The 18,653-nt window shown below is 47.1% G+C and overlaps 1 protein-coding gene across 1 annotated transcript in view; it reads right to left on the bottom strand.

The window, feature by feature from the left end:
* Positions 1-18,653, bottom strand: part of LOC311100047 (uncharacterized protein) — an 89,026-nt gene that overhangs the window by 63,403 nt on the left and 6,970 nt on the right. The gene's annotated exons all lie outside the window — the stretch shown is intronic.

The raw sequence follows: 18,653 nt of genomic DNA, 5'->3' as shown, positions 1-18,653 counted from the left end.
CAGGGCTAGTCGGCCCAACGTGTCTAGACAGTCAGTCACCGTCGAGGAGCATCCAGGGCTAGTCGGCCCAACGTGTCTAGACAGTCAGTCACCGTCGAGGAGCATCCAGGGCTAGTCGGCCCAACGTGTCTAGACAGTCAGTCACCGTCGTGGAGCATCCAGGGCTAGTCGGCCCAACGTGTCTAGACAGTCAGTCACCGTCGAGGAGCATCCAGGGCTAGTCGGCCCAACGTGTCTAGACAGTCAGTCACCGTCGAGGAGCATCCAGGGCTAGTCGGCCCAACGTGTCTAGACAGTCAGTCACCGTCGAGGAGCATCCAGGGCTAGTCGGCCCAACGTGTCTAGACAGTCAGTCACCGTCGAGGAGCATCCAGGGCTAGTCGGCCCAACGTGTCTAGACAGTCAGTCACCGTCGAGGAGCATCCAGGGCTAGTCGGCCCAACGTGTCTAGACAGTCAGTCACCGTCGAGGAGCATCCAGGGCTAGTCGGCCCAACGTGTCTAGACAGTCAGTCACCGTCGAGGAGCATCCAGGGCTAGTCGGCCCAACGTGTCTAGACAGTCAGTCACCGTCGAGGAGCATCCAGGGCTAGTCGGCCCAACGTGTCTAGACAGTCAGTCACCGTCGAGGAGCATCCAGGGCTAGTCGGCCCAACGTGTCTAGACAGTCAGTCACCGTCGAGGAGCATCCAGGGCTAGTCGGCCCAACGTGTCTAGACAGTCAGTCACCGTCGAGGAGCATCCAGGGCTAGTCGGCCCAACGTGTCTAGACAGTCAGTCACCGTCGAGGAGCATCCAGGGCTAGTCGGCCCAACGTGTCTAGACAGTCAGTCACCGTCGAGGAGCATCCAGGGCTAGTCGGCCCAACGTGTCTAGACAGTCAGTCACCGTCGAGGAGCATCCAGGGCTAGTCGGCCCAACGTGTCTAGACAGTCAGTCACCGTCGAGGAGCATCCAGGGCTAGTCGGCCCAACGTGTCTAGACAGTCAGTCACCGTCGAGGAGCATCCAGGGCTAGTCGGCCCAACGTGTCTAGACAGTCAGTCACCGTCGAGGAGCATCCAGGGCTAGTCGGCCCAACGTGTCTAGACAGTCAGTCACCGTCGAGGAGCATCCAGGGCTAGTCGGCCCAACGTGTCTAGACAGTCAGTCACCGTCGAGGAGCATCCAGGGCTAGTCGGCCCAACGTGTCTAGACAGTCAGTCACCGTCGAGGAGCATCCAGGGCTAGTCGGCCCAACGTGTCTAGACAGTCAGTCACCGTCGAGGAGCATCCAGGGCTAGTCGGCCCAACGTGTCTAGACAGTCAGTCACCGTCGAGGAGCATCCAGGGCTAGTCGGCCCAACGTGTCTAGACAGTCAGTCACAGATGTATCCTCTCTCGGCTTTCAGGGAGGGCACCACACCCCGGCTCCGTCTCCTCGTGTAGAAACCAGCAGATATCACTGATTGGTTTACTAGCGATTCTATTGCTTTGATCCTGTAGGATTTTAGATTGTGCCTGTTGTTTAATGACAACTCGCGCAGCCTATAACGGTTTTGTTAAGTAATAAAAACTTGTAACACTTGAAATAAGACAGCAAAATTATTTTAATGATCTAAGCAATTTAACACAATCTAAAACAAGCGTAGCAGCTGAAACGGTGCTCTGTTCAGGTCTAAAACCCGGATTGGTGCACATTAAAAATAGAATGAGAAGTTAAAAAAGTTCTTAGCTGAAAGTTAGTGTCGTAGTAAATATTAAAATGTTATAGCTTGGTCTGACTAAAATCTTGTGCATGACCCATTTTAATGTTAGGAGCTTGTTTTCAATCAATGCTGTTCCTATGCAAGAACAATGGACAGAGCCAATATCTTCTCAAGGACAACACCCACGCCACAGGCCACAATCTGGTTGCTCCCCACGAGACTTTCCTTTGAGAACATACACACATTCACACACACATCTCCATGCATACGCACACTCATCCTCATGCCTCACGAGTTACGCACACACACAAACTGCACTTTTTCTACTGGTCGGGTGCCTAGGGCAGAGGACTCTGCCGTGCACAAAATGGGGCTTCTACTCTGGACAGAGCAGACCCGCCTCCTACGCCTCCGGAACCAATCAAGGGACTAGAAGAAGGACCCCTTCCTTTGTGTTGCATTGTATAAAGTAATGCTGAAAACTCTGTTTTTGATCCCTTTTCAACTGTCTCGATAAGAGGCAACTGAATGGTTCCATGCATGTAGCTTGAGCAGTACCAGCTATCTCTGTTGTTTAATAAACTGCCTTTTGCTTAAACATATTCCTCTCCGTCTAGCGTCGTTGGTTCTGTACTTCCTCTCCTGTATGGTTTCACCAACATTAGTCAGGGATTCTAAAACTTTGGAAAGGCAAGATAACTACTGTCCAATTTCCAAGTTATCTAAGCCAGAAGGATCTCCTGTTTCATGTAGGGCGAGGATTTCACTCAAAATAGTTTTAAACCCCTGTAGGTCTAAGCCCTTAGATCGCAATATCTACTAAGCTAACATATGGAATTGTTTTAAGATGGCCGTAAATGTTATCATTTAGCTATTTGAATTGTAATTTCAGGACCCATGTAGGTATAATTGTTTTAGTGAAACATTGAATTTGGCCTTTACTGCTATAGCCCATAGGAACGCATTGAACATGGTAGAACAGACAGTAAAACAGGAATAAGGTTTAATGTGTCTGTCCTATATCTGAGAAAGAAAAATAAACTATGCACATAATGCCATTTTTACAAAATCCCTGCTGCAGTGTGTGCAAACCTGGTCAAGACCTGCAGGAAACGTATGATCTCTGTAAACGCAAACAAAGGTTTCTCTACCAAATATTAAGTTCTGCTTTTCTGATGTATCAAATACTTATGTCATGCAATAAAATGCAAATTAATTACTTAAAAATCATACAATGTGATTTTCTGGATTTTTGTTTTAGATTCCGTCTCTCACAGTTGAAGTGTACCTATGATAAACATTACAGACCTCTACATGCTTTGTAAGTAGGAAAACCTGCAAAATCGGCAGTGTATCAAATACTTATTCTCCCCACTGTAATGCAATTTTTACAGCCTTCAGAGGACTCCCCTGAGTCGGTTATATTTACTACTGTTTCATTTGTTGGCTTTATGTGTTTTTAGGCAAATGCCGGTGAGTACTGAACTGTAAACCAATGAAAACGTGTATACTATCCATGGTGCTATCTCTGCTGATCACGTCTGCCAATCCCGATATCCATATCTAAAGGCAGTAGACAGCTGATGATGAGAGCGAGATCTCCGTCTAGCAAACTGCTATCAGGTAAAGTATTTATTTATTTGTAATGAGCTATTTAGTTATAGAAACGTGATACCATCAATGCAAGCTGTAAAATGACGCCCCAACTTAGAACACTGCAACCGTAGTAACCTGAGCTCCATTTTGAGTCTCATAGCAAAGGGTCTGAATGTCAATAAGGTCTTTCTTTATTTAAAAAAAAAAAAAAAAAATGCTTTGTCATTATGGGGTATTGGGTCATTATGGGGTATTGTGTCATTATGGGGTATTGTGTCACACCCTGGCTCTGGGGACTCTATATGTTGAGCCAGGGTGTGTAAGTTCTATGTGTTTATGTTCTATGGTGTAATTCTATGGGTGCTATTTCTATGTTGGCCAGAGTGGCTCCCAATCAGAGGCAACGAATGTCAGCTGTTGCTGGTTGTGAGCCATATTTAAACAGTCTGTGTCCCTTAGTGTTTGTGGGATCTTGTTCCGTTTGGTTTGTTTCCGTGTCGGTTGTGTTAGACCGAGGACGTCACGTTTTCGTTTCGTTGTTTTGTTCGTGCATTCATTATATAAATAAAATATGTTTGCAACTAACGCTGCGCATTGGTCTACTCCGTATAACGATCGTGACAGAAGATCCCACCAAGACAGGACCAAGCAGCGTGAAGAGGAGAGAGGATGGACCTGGGATCAGTGGAGTAGGAGTCTCGACTGGGCCAAGCCAAGTGAAGAGCAGAGTGGTTGGACTTTGGAGCAGTGGGGTGAGAGTCTGGCGAGAACTAGGGAGGCCTGGTCCACGGGGAGGAGAGACACCCAGAGATTTCTTAGGGGGGGGCTCACGACGTGGACGTCGGGGCAGCAGGAGGCCGCGATAGAGCGGTCCAGCGGGTTGGCAGAGGAGGCCGCCAGGTTACGGGGGCCACTGGTATTAAAGGGGAAGGAAAGTGTAGAGGCACGGCGAGAGGTACTGGGGTGTGTTACCAGTCCGGTCCGGCCCGTTCCTGATCCCCGCGTAGGGCCAGTGGTGTGTGTCCCCAGTACGGTCCGGCCTGTTCCTGTTCCTCGCATCGAGCCTGTGGTGCGCGTCGCCAGCCCGGTCCGGCCTGTTCCTGCTCCCCGCATCGAGCCTGTGGTGCGCGTCGCCAGCCCGGTCCGGCCTGTTCCTGCTCCCCGCACCAAGCCTATGGTGCGCGTCGCCAGCCCGGCCCGGCCTGTTCCTGCTCCCCGCACCAAGCCTATGGTGCGCGTCGCCAGCCCGGCCCGGCCTGTTCCTGCTCCCCGCACCAAGCCTATGGTGCGCGTCGCCAACCCGGCCCGGCCTGTTCCTGCTCCTCGCACCAAGCCTATGGTGCGCGTCGCCAGCCCGGCCCGGTCCATTCCTGCTCTCCCCACCAAGTCAGTGGTGCTCTTCGTCAGCCCGGCTCGGCCTGTTCCTGCTCCCCACACCAAGCCAGTGGTGTGCGTCGTCAGTCCGGCACAGCCCGTGCCTGTTCCACCGGTGCCTGGTCCGGTACCGGTCAGCTGCTCCACGCCGGAGCTAGAGCAATCCGCTCCACCAGTGTTCAGTCCAGCTCCGCCCAGCAGGGCCAGACCGGACCAGGGGTACTGTGGGGGGTTAGAGAAGGAGTGGGGATCATGCCCAGAGCCGGATCCGCCTCCAAGGCGGAATGCCCACCCAGCCCTCCCCTGGTTTGTTTTGTTGAGGCGCGGTCGCAGTCCGCGCCTTTGGGGGGGGGGGGGGGGTACTGTCACACCCTGGCTCTGGGGACTCTATATGTTGAGCCAGGGTGTGTAAGTTCTATGTGTTTATGTTCTATGGTGTAATTCTATGGGTGCTATTTCTATGTTGGCCAGAGTGGCTCCCAATCAGAGGCAACGAGTGTCAGCTGTTGCTGGTTGTCTCTGATTGGGAGCCATATTTAAACAGTCTGTGTCCCTTAGTGTTTGTGGGATCTTGTTCCGTTTGGTTTGTTTCCGTGTCGGTTGTGTTAGACCGAGGACGTCACGTTTTCGTTTCGTTGTTTTGTTCGTGCATTCATTATATAAATAAAATATGTTTGCAACTAACGCTGCACATTGGTCTACTCCGTATAACGATCGTGACATATTGGGTCATTATGGTGTATTGTGTGTAGATTGATGAGAAATTGTTTTATTTAATCCATTTTAGAATAAGGCTGTAACGTAACAAAATGTGGAAAAAGTCAAGGGGTCTGAATACTTTCAGAATGCATTGATTGGTAGGTTACACCATATTTAGATACTTCTAATACTACCTTAGACACCTTCGCTATCTGAAACATACATTATGAAAAACATGTCTCACACTCACTATCATAGTTAATAATATAAACCACCGAACTTTACCAATGCATCCGACATCATGCCCATCATGGTATTGGGCAGCTGCTAACATTATGCATGCCCATCATGGTATTGGGCAGCTGCTAACATTATGCATGCCCATCATGGTATTGGGCAGCTGCTAACATTATGCATGCCCATCATGGTATTGGGCAGCTGCTAACATTATGCATGCCCATCATGGTATTGGGCAGCTGCTAACATTATGCATGCCCATCATGGTATTGGGCAGCTGCTAACATTATGCATGCCCATCATGGTATTGGGCAGCTGCTAACATTATGCATGCCCATCATGGTATTGGGCAGCTGCTATTTGAGAACTCATCTGGTTTAGAAATCAATCTGGTTACCTCATTGCACAACTGTTTTTAGAGAAGACTGTATTGCAAGGTACACTACATGTGTACGCTATTGCCAAATGTATTGGCCAATACAGCTGTCGTCTTTAAACCTCCACTCTAGCACACACACCTTTCTATCTGCATGCTTTATTTGAGTTTCTATGCAAATGATTGAATGTTTCTTTAAGCTTGCAGCTAGTTACTTGAAATGAGACATATCATTCAACAATTGATTTCACTGACAGCCAACTCTCCTGCTACAGTGAGGGAAAAAAGTATTTGATCCCCTGCTGATTTTGTACGTTTGCCCACTGACAAAGACTTGATCAGTCTATAATTTTAATGGTAGGTTTATTTGAACAGTGAGAGACAGAATAACAACAAAGAAATCCAGAAAAAAGTATGTCAAAAATGTTATAAATTGATTTGCATTTTAATGAGGGAAATAAGTATTTGACCCCTCTGCAAAACATGACTTAGTACTTGATGGCAAAACCCTTGTTGGCAATCACAGAGGTCAGACGTTTCTTGTAGTTGGCCACCAGGTTCGCACACATTTCAGGAGGGATTTTGTTCCACTCCTCTTTGCAGATCTTCTCCAAGTCATTAAGGTTTCAAGGCTGACGTTTGGCAACTCGAACCTTCAGCTCCCTCTACAGATTTTCTATGGGATTAAGGTCTGGAGACTGGCTAGGCCACTCCAGGACCTTAATGTGCTTCTTCTTGAGCCACTCCTTTGTTGCCTTGGCCGTGTGTTTTGGGTCATTGTCATGCTGGAATACCCATCCACGACCCATTTTCAAATCCCTGGCTGAGGGAAGTAGGTTCTCACCCAAGATTTGACGATACATGGCCCCGTCCATCGGCCCTTTGATGCGGTGAAGTTGTCCTGTCCCCTTAGCAGAAAAACACCCCCAAAGCATAATGTTTCCACCTCCATGTTTGACGGTGGGGATGGTGTTCTTGGGGTCATAGGCAGCATTCCTCCTCCTCCAAACACGGCGAGTTGAGTTGATGCCAAAGAGCTCGATTTTGGTCTCATCTGACCACAACACTTTCACCTAGTTCTCCTCTGAATCATTCAGATGTTCATTGGCAAACTTCAGACGGGCCTGTATATGTGCTTTCTTGAGCAGGGGGACCTTGCGGGCGCTGCCGGATTTTAGTCCTTCACGGCGTAGTGTGTTACCAATTGTTTTCTTGGTGACTATGGTCCCAGCTGCCTTGAGATCATTGACAAGATCCTCCCGTGTAGTTCTGGGCTGATTCCTCACCGTTCTCATGATCATTGCAACTCCACGAGGTGAGATCTTGCATGGAGCCCCAGGCCGAGGGAGATTGACAGTTCTTTTGTGTTTCTTCCATTTGCGAATAATCGCACCAACTGTTGTCACCTTCTCACCAAGATGCTTGGCGATGGTCTTGTAGCCCATTCCAGCCTTGTGTAGGTCTTCAATCTTGTCCCTGACATCCTTGGAGAGCTCTTTGGTTTTGGCCATGGTGGAGAGTTTGGAATCTGATTGATTGATTGCTTCTGTGGACAGGTTTCTTTTATACAGGTAACAAACTGAGATTAGGAGCATTCCCTTTAAGAGTGTGCTCCTATTCTCAGCTCGTTACCTGTATAAAAGACACCTGGGAGCCAGAAATCTTTCTGATTGAGAGGGGGTCAAATACTTATTTCCCTCATTAAAATTCAAATCAATTTATAACATTTTTGACATGCGTTTTTCTGGATTTTTTGTTGTTGTTCTGTCTCTCACTGTTCAAATAAACCTACCATTAAAATTATAGACTGATCATGTCTTTGTCAGTGGGCAAACGTACAAAATCAGCAGGGGATCAAATACTTCTTTCCCTCACTGTATCTCTCTCAGAATTACCTTCTTGATCCAAACCAGTCAGATTTCAAGACTGGTCATTCAACTGAGACTGCTCTTCTCTGTGTCACGGAGGCTCTCCGCACTGCTAAAGCTAACTCTCTCTCCTCTGCTCTTGTCCTTCTAGACCTGTCTGCTGCCTTTGATACTGTGAACCATCAGATCCTCCTCTCCACCCTCTCCGAGTTGGGCATCTCCGGCGCTGCTCACTCTTGGATTGCGTCCTACCTGAACGGTCGCTCCTACCAGGTGGCGTGGCGAGAATCTGTCTCCGCATCACGTGCTCTCACCACTGGTGTCCCCCAGGGCTCAGTTCTAGGCCCTCTCCTATTCTCGCTATACACCAAGTCACTTGGCTCTGTCATATCCTCACATGGTCTCTCCTATCATTGCTACGCAGACGACACACAATTAATTTTCTCCTTTCCCCCTTCTGATAACCAGGTGGCGAATCGCATCTCTGCATGTCTGGCAGACATATCAGTGTGGATGACGGATCACCACCTCAAGCTGAACCTCTGCAAGACGGAGCTGCTCTTCCTCCCGGGGAAGGACTGCCCGCTCCATGATCTCGCCATCACGGTTGACAACTCTGTTGTGTCCTTCTCCCAGAGTGCGAAGAACCTTGGCGTGACCCTGGACAACACCCTGTCGCTAACATCAAAGCGGTGACCCGATCCTGCAGGTTCATGCTCTACAACATTCGCAGATTACGACCCTACCTTACACAGAAAGCGGCACAGGTCCTAATCCAGGCACTTGTCATCTCCCGTCTGGATTACTGCAACTCACTGTTGGCTGGGCTCCCTGTCTGTGCCATTAAACCCCTACAACTTATCCAGAACGCTGCAGCCCGTCTGGTGTTCAACCTTCCCAAGTTCTCTCACGTCACCCCGCATCTACTACAAGACCATGGTGCTTGCCTACGGTCTTGTAGTAGCCCCTCACACTAGACTACTGCCATAACCCCTCACACTAGACTACTGCCATAACCCATCACACTAGACTACTGCCATAACCCCTCACACTAGACTACTGCCATAACCCCTCACACTAGACTACTGCCATAACCCCTCACACTAGACTACTGCCATAACCCATCACACTAGACTACTGCCATAACCCCTCACACTAGACTACTGCCATAACCCCTCACACTAGACTACTGCCATAACCCCTCACACTAGACTACTGCCATAACCCCTCACACTAGACTACTGCAACACTGTTTCCCCTGCCATACCCCTCACGCTAGACTACAGCCATAACCCCTCCCACTAGACTACTGCCATAACCCATCACGCTAGACTACTGCCATAACCCCTCCCACTAGACTACTGCCATAACCCCTCACACTAGACTACTGCCATAACCCCTCACACTAGACTACTGCCATAACCCCTCACACTAGACTACTGCAACACTGTTTCCCCTGCCATAACCCCTCACACTAGACTACTGCCATAACCCCTCACACTAGACTACTGCCATAACCCCCCACACTAGACTACTGCCATAACCCCCCACACTAGACTACTGCCATAACCCCCCACACTAGACTACTGCCATAACCCCTCACACTAGACTACTGCAACACTGTTTCCCCTGCCATAACCCCTCATACTAGACTACTGCCATAACCCCCCACACTAGACTACTGCCATAACCCCTCACACTAGACTACTGCCATAACCCCTCACACTAGACTACTGCCATAACCCCTCACACTAGACTACTGCCATAACCCCTCACACTAGACTACTGCCATAACCCCTCACACTAGACTACTGCCATAACCCCCCACACTAGACTACTGCCATAACCCCCCACACTAGACTACTGCCATAACCCCCCACACTAGACTACTGCCATAACCCCCCACACTAGACTACTGCCATAACCCCCCACACTAGACTACTGCCATAACCCCCCACACTAGACTACTGCCATAACCCCTCACACTAGACTACTGCCATAACACCTCACACTAGACTACTGCCATAACCCCTCATACTAGACTACTGCCATAACCCCTCACACTAGACTACTGCCATAACACCTCACACTAGACTACTGCCATAACCCCTCACACTAGACTACTGCCATAACCCCTCACACTAGACTACTGCCATAACCCCTCCCACTAGACTACTGCCATAACCCCTCCCACTAGACTACTGCCATAACCCCTCCCACTAGACTACTGCCATAACCCCTCACACTAGACTACTGCCATAACCCCCCACACTAGACTACTGCCATAACCCCTCACACTAGACTACTGCCATAACCCCTCACACTAGACTACTGCCATAACCCCTCCCACTAGACTACTGCCATAACCCCTCACACTAGACTACTGCCATAACCCCTCACACTAGACTACTGCAACACTGTTTCCCCTGCCATAACCCCTCACACTAGACTACTGCCATAACCCCCCACACTAGACTACTGCCATAACCCCCCACACTAGACTACTGCCATAACCCCCCACACTAGACTACTGCCATAACCCCTCACACTAGACTACTGCCATAACCCCTCACACTAGACTACTGCCATAACCCCCCACACTAGACTACTGCCATAACCCCTCACACTAGACTACTGCCATAACCCCTCACACTAGACTACTGCCATAACCCCTCCCACTAGACTACTGCCATAACCCCTCCCACTAGACTACTGCCATAACCCCTCACACTAGACTACTGCCATAACCCCCCACACTAGACTACTGCCATAACCCCTCCCACTAGACTACTGCCATAACCCCTCCCACTAGACTACTGCCATAACCCCTCCCACTAGACTACTGCCATAACCCCTCCCACTAGACTACTGCCATAACCCCCCACACTAGACTACTGCCATAACCCCTCCCACTAGACTACTGCCATAACCCCCCACACTAGACTACTGCCATAACCCCCCACACTAGACTACTGCCATAACCCCTCCCACTAGACTACTGCCATAACCCCTCACACTAGACTACTGCCATAACCCCCCACACTAGACTACTGCCATAACCCCCCACACTAGACTTCTGCCATAACCCCTCCCACTAGACTACTGCCATAACCCCTCACACTAGACTACTGCCATAACCCCTCCCACTAGACTACTGCCATAACCCCCCACACTAGACTACTGCCATAACCCCTCCCACTAGACTACTGCCATAACCCCTCACACTAGACTACTGCCATAACCCCCCACACTAGACTACTGCCATAACCCCCCACACTAGACTACTGCCATAACCCCCCACACTAGACTACTGCCATAACCCCTCACACTAGACTACTGCCATAACCCCTCACACTAGACTACTGCCATAACCCCCCACACTAGACTACTGCTATAACCCCTCCCACTAGACTACTGCCATAACCCCTCACACTAGACTACTGCCATAACCCCTCACACTAGACTACTGCCATAACCCCTCACACTAGACTACTGCCATAACCCCCCACACTAGACTACTGCTATAACCCCTCCCACTAGACTACTGCCATAACCCCTCACACTAGACTACTGCCATAACCCCTCACACTAGACTACTGCCATAACCCCTCACACTAGACTACTGCCATAACCCCTCACACTAGACTACTGCCATAACCCCTCACACTAGACTACTGCCATAACCCCCACACTAGACTACTGCCATAACCCCTCACACTAGACTACTGCCATAACCCCTCACACTAGACTACTGCCATAACCCCCCACACTAGACTACTGCCATAACCCCTCACACTAGACTACTGCCATAACCCCTCACACTAGACTACTGCCATAACCCCTCACTAGACTACTGCCATAACCCCTCACACTAGACTACTGCCATAACCCCTCACACTAGACTACTGCCATAACCCCTCACACTAGACTACTGCCATAACCCCTCACACTAGACTACTGCCATAACCCCTCACACTAGACTACTGCCATAACCCCTCACACTAGACTACTGCCATAACCCCTCACACTAGACTACTGCCATAACCCCCACACTAGACTACTGCCATAACCCCTCACACTAGACTACTGCCATAACCCCTCACACTAGACTACTGCCATAACCCCTCACACTAGACTACTGCCATAACCCCTCACACTAGACTACTGCCATAACCCCTCACACTAGACTACTGCCATAACCCCTCACACTAGACTACTGCCATAACCCCTCACACTAGACTACTGCCATAACCCCTCCCACTAGACTACTGCCATAACCCCTCCCACTAGACTACTGCCATAACCCCCCACACTAGACTACTGCCATAACCCCTCACACTAGACTACTGCCATAACCCCCCACACTAGACTACTGCCATAACCCCTCACACTAGACTACTGCCATAACCCCTCCCACTAGACTACTGCCATAACCCCTCACACTAGACTACTGCCATAACCCCCCACACTAGACTACTGCAACACTGTTTCCCCTGACATAACTGTGTCAGAAACTACTGTCACCCTCCCAGTACCTGGTGTCAGAAAATACTGTCACCCTCCCAGTACATGGTGTCAGAAACTACTGTCACCCTCCCAGTACCTGGTGTCAGAAACTACTGTCACCCTCCCAGTACCTGGTGTCAGAAGCTACTGTCACCCTCCCAGTACATGGTGTCAGACTACTGTCACCCTCCCAGTACATGGTGTCAGACTACTGTCACCCTCCCAGTACATGGTGTCAGAAACTACTGTCACCCTCCCAGTACCTGGTGTCAGAAGCTACTGTCACCCTCCCAGTACATGGTGTCAGACTACTGTCACCCTCCCAGTACATGGTGTCAGACTACTGTCACCCTCCCAGTACATGGTGTCAGAAACTACTGTCACCCTCCCAGTACCTGGTGTCAGAAAATACTGTCACCCTCCCAGTACATGGTGTCAGACTACTGTCACCCTCCCAGTACATGGTGTCAGACTACTGTCACCCTCCCAGTACATGGTGTCAGACTACTGTCACCCTCCCAGTACATGGTGTCAGACTACTGTCACCCTCCCAGTACATGGTGTCAGACTACTGTCACCCTCCCAGTACCTGGTGTCAGACTACTGTCACCCTCCCAGTACATGGTGTCAGACTACTGTCACCCTCCCAGTACATGGTGTCAGACTACTGTCACCCTCCCAGTACATGGTGTCAGAAACTACTGTCACCCTCCCAGTACCTGGTGTCAGAAGCTACTGTCACCCTCCCAGTACATGGTGTCAGACTACTGTCACCCTCCCAGTACATGGTGTCAGAAGCTACTGTCACCCTCCCAGTACCTGGTGTCAGAAGCTACTGTCACCCTCCCAGTACATGTACACATGGATTTTGTGTCGTAGATATGTGGTGGTAGAGTAGGGGCCTGAGGGCACACTTAATATGTTGTGAAATCTGTTATGAATGTATTATAATGTTTTTAAAATGTATAACTGCGTATGTATGCCAGTTAGGCTCTACACCGGTTGGAAAGCGGATTAATGTGCTTCATTTTAAGAAGTTATTTGGCCACTTTATTTGTGATACAAACCTTATCAAAAAATATAGGACTATGGGCTAGGCTACATGAGGTGTGGGACTATGAGTTGAAAAAGTCGCAAAAAAAAGGTATGCATTGCTTATTGCCTTACACTGGGCATCATTCACCAGTGATAATATATTATTCACAGATGATAGGCTAATATTCTAACCCATCACACCATTCTTGACTTAATCTTGTCTATGCATATACTAAATAATATATGTGTGAAATTTGTTTTGATTTAGAATGGACCATTATCATGCACCTGTCTCGAAACAGGGGCAGGGGAAAAATAAATGTAATCTATGCACTTAAATAGCGAATGGAGGACGCTTTTCCCGTGGTTCATTTTCATGCCAGCCAGGTAGGCTATACTCCTGTTGTAAAGAGAAGCAATGTGCTTAATATTAGGAAAGTTGAGAAATAAATATAGTAGGCCTAGCCTATAGAAAGCTGATGGGATCCTCCTCTTTTTAAACTATTTTCTCACGCAATTGCATAGCCTATAGAAATGTTGCCCAACATGAGCTCATGGGCTCTCATTAAGTGTTTGATTAGATTTTCCATCACATTTGCATTGATGTCAGAGTGATTAGAGGGACAATAGAGTGCTGAGTACCAGGCAGTTAGCAAGTTTGGTAGGCTACTAATGACCAGCAGCAGCATCAGAGCTCGGAGAAGCCTAATTACCGTGACTAAACGGTCACGTGGAATTTGACTGCCATCATGACTCGTGACCGCTGACGTGGCGGTAATACGGTCACCGTAACAGTCCTAATCAGAACCACCTGGTAATATCAGGATGTAGGATGAAAAAATGTATGCACTCACTAACTGTAAGTCGCTCTGGATAAGAGCATCTGCTAAATGACTAAAATGTAAAATGTAGGATGGGACATAGACCCAACAACTTCAATGACACATTTTTCTGAACAACATTTAAAAAAAAAAATGTCTGAGAATACATTACATAGGATGAAGAAACAATACTCCAAGCCGCAGCGCCATACTACTTGTCAGACATAGAGAACTGATACTATATACTCGTTGCTGGGATGGGATTGCCGTGGGGTTTGGGGGATCCGTGGGTGGCTTTTGACCATTTCATTGGATTCCTCATGTCTAACTCATTGTTAGAAAAAACTTTGGTCCAAATCGTATGTTTTATTACTATATTTATTGAATTTTACTTTAATCCTATAAATTAAAAATGAACAATTTGGGTGCAATCAATTAGCTTAATTTCCCAAAGATCAAATTATAGTTCAACAAAATAATGTTTCAGGAATGCTAATCTTATCTGTTTCTAACAACATAAACGATTTCAGAACAATCATGAGATGGTGGGTGTTAAAATCCTCCTTCTTGTGCTTTTTGAGGTGGAACGACCCCTATAGGAATGGCCAACGAACCAGAGGTAGAAATGCTAAATAATTTCCGTTTTTTAGGACTACAAGCTGGTGAGCTCTATACTAACTGATGACGAGTAGAGTTGCGTGGGTAAAATCACCGGGGAAGCCAATCCAGAAAAAAAGCCATATTACAACCTACAGTTGAAGTCGGAAGTTTACATACACTTAGGTTGGAGTCATTAAAATATTATTTCACTTATAATTCACTGTATCACAATTCCAGTGGGTCAGAAGTTTACATACACTAAGTTGACTGTGCCTTTAAACAGCTTGGAAAATTCCAGAAAATTATGTCATGCTTTAGAAGCTTCTTATAGGCTAATTGACATCATTTGAGTCAATTGGAGGTGTACCTGTGGATGTATTTCAAGGCCTACCTTCAAACTCAGTGCCTCTTTGCTTGACATCATGGGAAAAGCAAAATAAATCAGCCAAGACCTCATAAAATAAATTGTAGACCTCCACAAGTCTGGTTCATCCTTTTGAGCAATTTCCAAACACCTGAAGGTACCACGTTCATCTGTACAAACAATAATACGCAAGTATAAACACCATGGGACAACGCAGCCGTCATACCACTCAGGAAGGAGACGCCTTCTGTCTCCTAGAGATGAACGTACTTTGGTGTGAAAAGTGCAAATCAATCCCAGAACAACAGCAAAGGACCTTGTGAAGATCCTGGAGGAAACAGGTACAAAAGTATTTATATCCACAGTAAAACGAGTCCTATATCGACATAACCTGAAAGGCCGCTCAGCAAGGAAGAAGCCACTGCTCCAAAACCGCCATAAAAAAGCCAGACTACGGTTTGCAACTGCACATAGGGACAAAGATCGTACTTTTTGGAGAAATGACCTCTGGTCTGATGAAACAAAAATATAACTGTTTGGCCATAATGACCATCGTTATGTTTGGAGGAAAAAGGGGGTACTTGCAAGCCGAAGAACACCATCCCAACCGTGAAGCACGGGGGTGGCAGCATCATGCTGTGGGGGTGCTTTGCTGCACGAGGGACTGGTGCACTTCACAGAATAGATGGCATCATGAGGAAGGAAAATTATGTGGATATATTGAAGCAACATCTCAAGACATCAGTCAGGAAGTTAAAGCTTGGTCGCAAATGGGTCTTCCAAATGGACAATGACCCCAAGCATAATTCCAAAGTTGTGGCAAAATGGCTTAAGGACAACAAAGTCAAGGTTTTGGAGTGGCCATCACAAAGCCCTGACCTCAATCCTATAGAACATTTGTGGGCAGAACTGAAAAAGCGTGTGCGAGCGAGGAGGCCTGCAAACCTGACTCAGTTACACCAGCTCTGTCAGGAGGAATGGGCCAAAATTCACCCAACTTATTGTGGGAAGCTTGTGGAATTCTACCCAAAACGTTTGACCCAAGTTAAACAATTTAAAGGCAATGCTACCAAATACTAATTGAGTGTATGTAAACTTCTGACCCACTGGGAATGTGATGAAAGAAATAAAAGCTGAAATAAATCATTCTCTCTACTATTATTCTGACATTTCACATTCTTAAAATAAAGTGGTGATTCTAACTAACCTTAGACAGGGAATTTTTACTAGGATGAAATGTCAGGAATTGTGAAAAACTGAATTTAAATGTATTTGGCTAAGGTGTATGTAAACTTCCGACTTCAACTGTATGTGTTGTGATAATTAAGTTGTTTGCTCTATAACCTGTTAATTCATATGCCTTGACACCGTGATATAATAATAAATAATATGCCATTTAGCAGACGCTTTTATCCAAAGCGACTTACAATCATCATGTGTGCATACATTTTTACGTATGGGTGGTCCCGGGGATCGAACCCACTACCCTGGCGTTACAAGCGCCGTGCTCTACCAGCTGAGCTACAGAGGACATATAGGCCTAAAGGCCGAGACAATAAGAAGACACAGTGGCAGAATTAATTCAACCACACCTTTGTTTCATCACAACACCGGAGAGCAACATCTGTCTGGTGGAGTCCACAAAGCATATTGCATGTAACAAACAGTTATATGACCTACAGCACGGTCAGGCAAGTTCATGTTTCAGACGTTTTCGGACCACTAAACAACTATTGATTTAGAACCACAGAGAGTTAACGCAAGTTGCAACAGGAGCTGCCTCCACTATTCCAGCACCATTTCAACATCATCAAATCACCGCATGGCTTAGTCTAATACAGTGACAACTAAAATATACCAAAAACTATTTAGTCCAATCAACGTAAGCTAAATATGATGTGGCTGACCATGGTACCGGTCAGCCACATACTACTCCTGAGTGGCGCAGTGGTCTAAGGCACTGCATCGCAGTGCTAACTGTGCCACTAAAGATCCTGGTTCGAATCCAGGCTCTGTCGCAGCCGGCCGCGACCGGGAGACTCATGGGCGGCGCACAATTGGCCCAGCGTTGTCCAGGGTAGGGGAGGGAATGGCCGGCAGGGATGTAGCTCAGTTGATAGAGCATAGCGTTTGCAACGCCAGGGTTGTGGGTTCGATTCCCACGGGGGGCCAGTATTAAAAAAATATCTATTCACTAACTGTAAGTCGCTCTGGATAAGAGCGTCTGCTAAATGACTAAAATGTAAATGTACTTTTTTTTTTTTATGTACCGATTGCTGTGTGTGTCTGTGTCTGTGTCTGTGTGTGCGTGCAAGTAGAAAAACATGTTGATTCACCCTACTTGTAGAGAAACGCTAATACCTCTCTTTCATGTTGACGAAACGGTCTATGAATCTGTCATACAGTACATGCTTTTATTTTTTGTTGTCCTAGGCTTCCTGGCTAAAATGCTTGCTAGCTAGCCTAACTTCCTTTCATGGGCAACGTTAGCTAGTTAACATTAGCCTTCTACATCTAGCTACATATTGAACTTCCATCCTCTCAGGTCAGGGGCACAATGTATGGATTAATGGTTAAATCAGAATCACCTTTATAATCAATGGCCAGTACAGAGAATTAAGTAAAACCACAAGTCCAAATCCCTATCTCTGTCAATAATGACGTTTGGCTTGTGATGTGATGTGATTGGTCTGAAGCCAAATCCAACCTGGCTTCCCTTGACACTTTGTTTTGGTGTGGCAGGACCTCACTCAGCTTAACTGTGTTTTATTTCATACTTTTTTATCAAAAAAACCTTGTACAGCTCGCTGGCTTCACTTGCATTCAATGCTACGGGCGGCAACATACTGAGACAGAGGGGCGCTGTTTCGTTTCTCCGGTGAGATACATTCAGCCTAATGAAGGACATTTATGAAATACAGAGACAAAATTATTTTGTCTGTTGTTTTCTTGGTAAATGTTTGGTGGAAGCCTGGCTTCCCTTGGCATGCATGAATACACGCCACTGCGGACGATGGACTACTTTGGCATAGCGAGGACATCACTACCTGATCCGCTTGAATAATACAAAACAGTAGCTAGCAAGACGAAGAGCACCGAGGTCATTTTTAATGAGTGGCTAGTTTGCGTCAACTACCTTCAATAAAACCACCAACCAACCGAATCACAACATTCTGTCTGTTTTTGTTTTTTTCCCTGATCAAAGTTGCCAAAAGAGTCATTGAAACCAGACCCTAGTCACTGTTGCCTAGTCACTGTTGCCTAGTCACTATTGTGAAAGAGCACAGTTAGAAAGATATGGCATATAGAAGCAAACCGGATGGACATCATGAAAATGATCGGAGAGGTTGAGAGTAGAGGAAGTTCAGGTTTGCTTCAGGTTAAATTAATATTAATAATAAATAAATAAATAAAATATATATATAATAGAATTATTGTAAAATTAACTCTGTCCATAAGGTGTAGATAGTAAGTATAGACCGGAAGTAGAG

This window comes from Coregonus lavaretus, assembly GCF_964263955.1.
Source record: "Coregonus lavaretus genome assembly, chromosome: 24".
Taxonomy (NCBI): domain Eukaryota; kingdom Metazoa; phylum Chordata; class Actinopteri; order Salmoniformes; family Salmonidae; genus Coregonus; species Coregonus lavaretus.
This window is presented reverse-complemented; position numbering and strand designations above follow the sequence as displayed.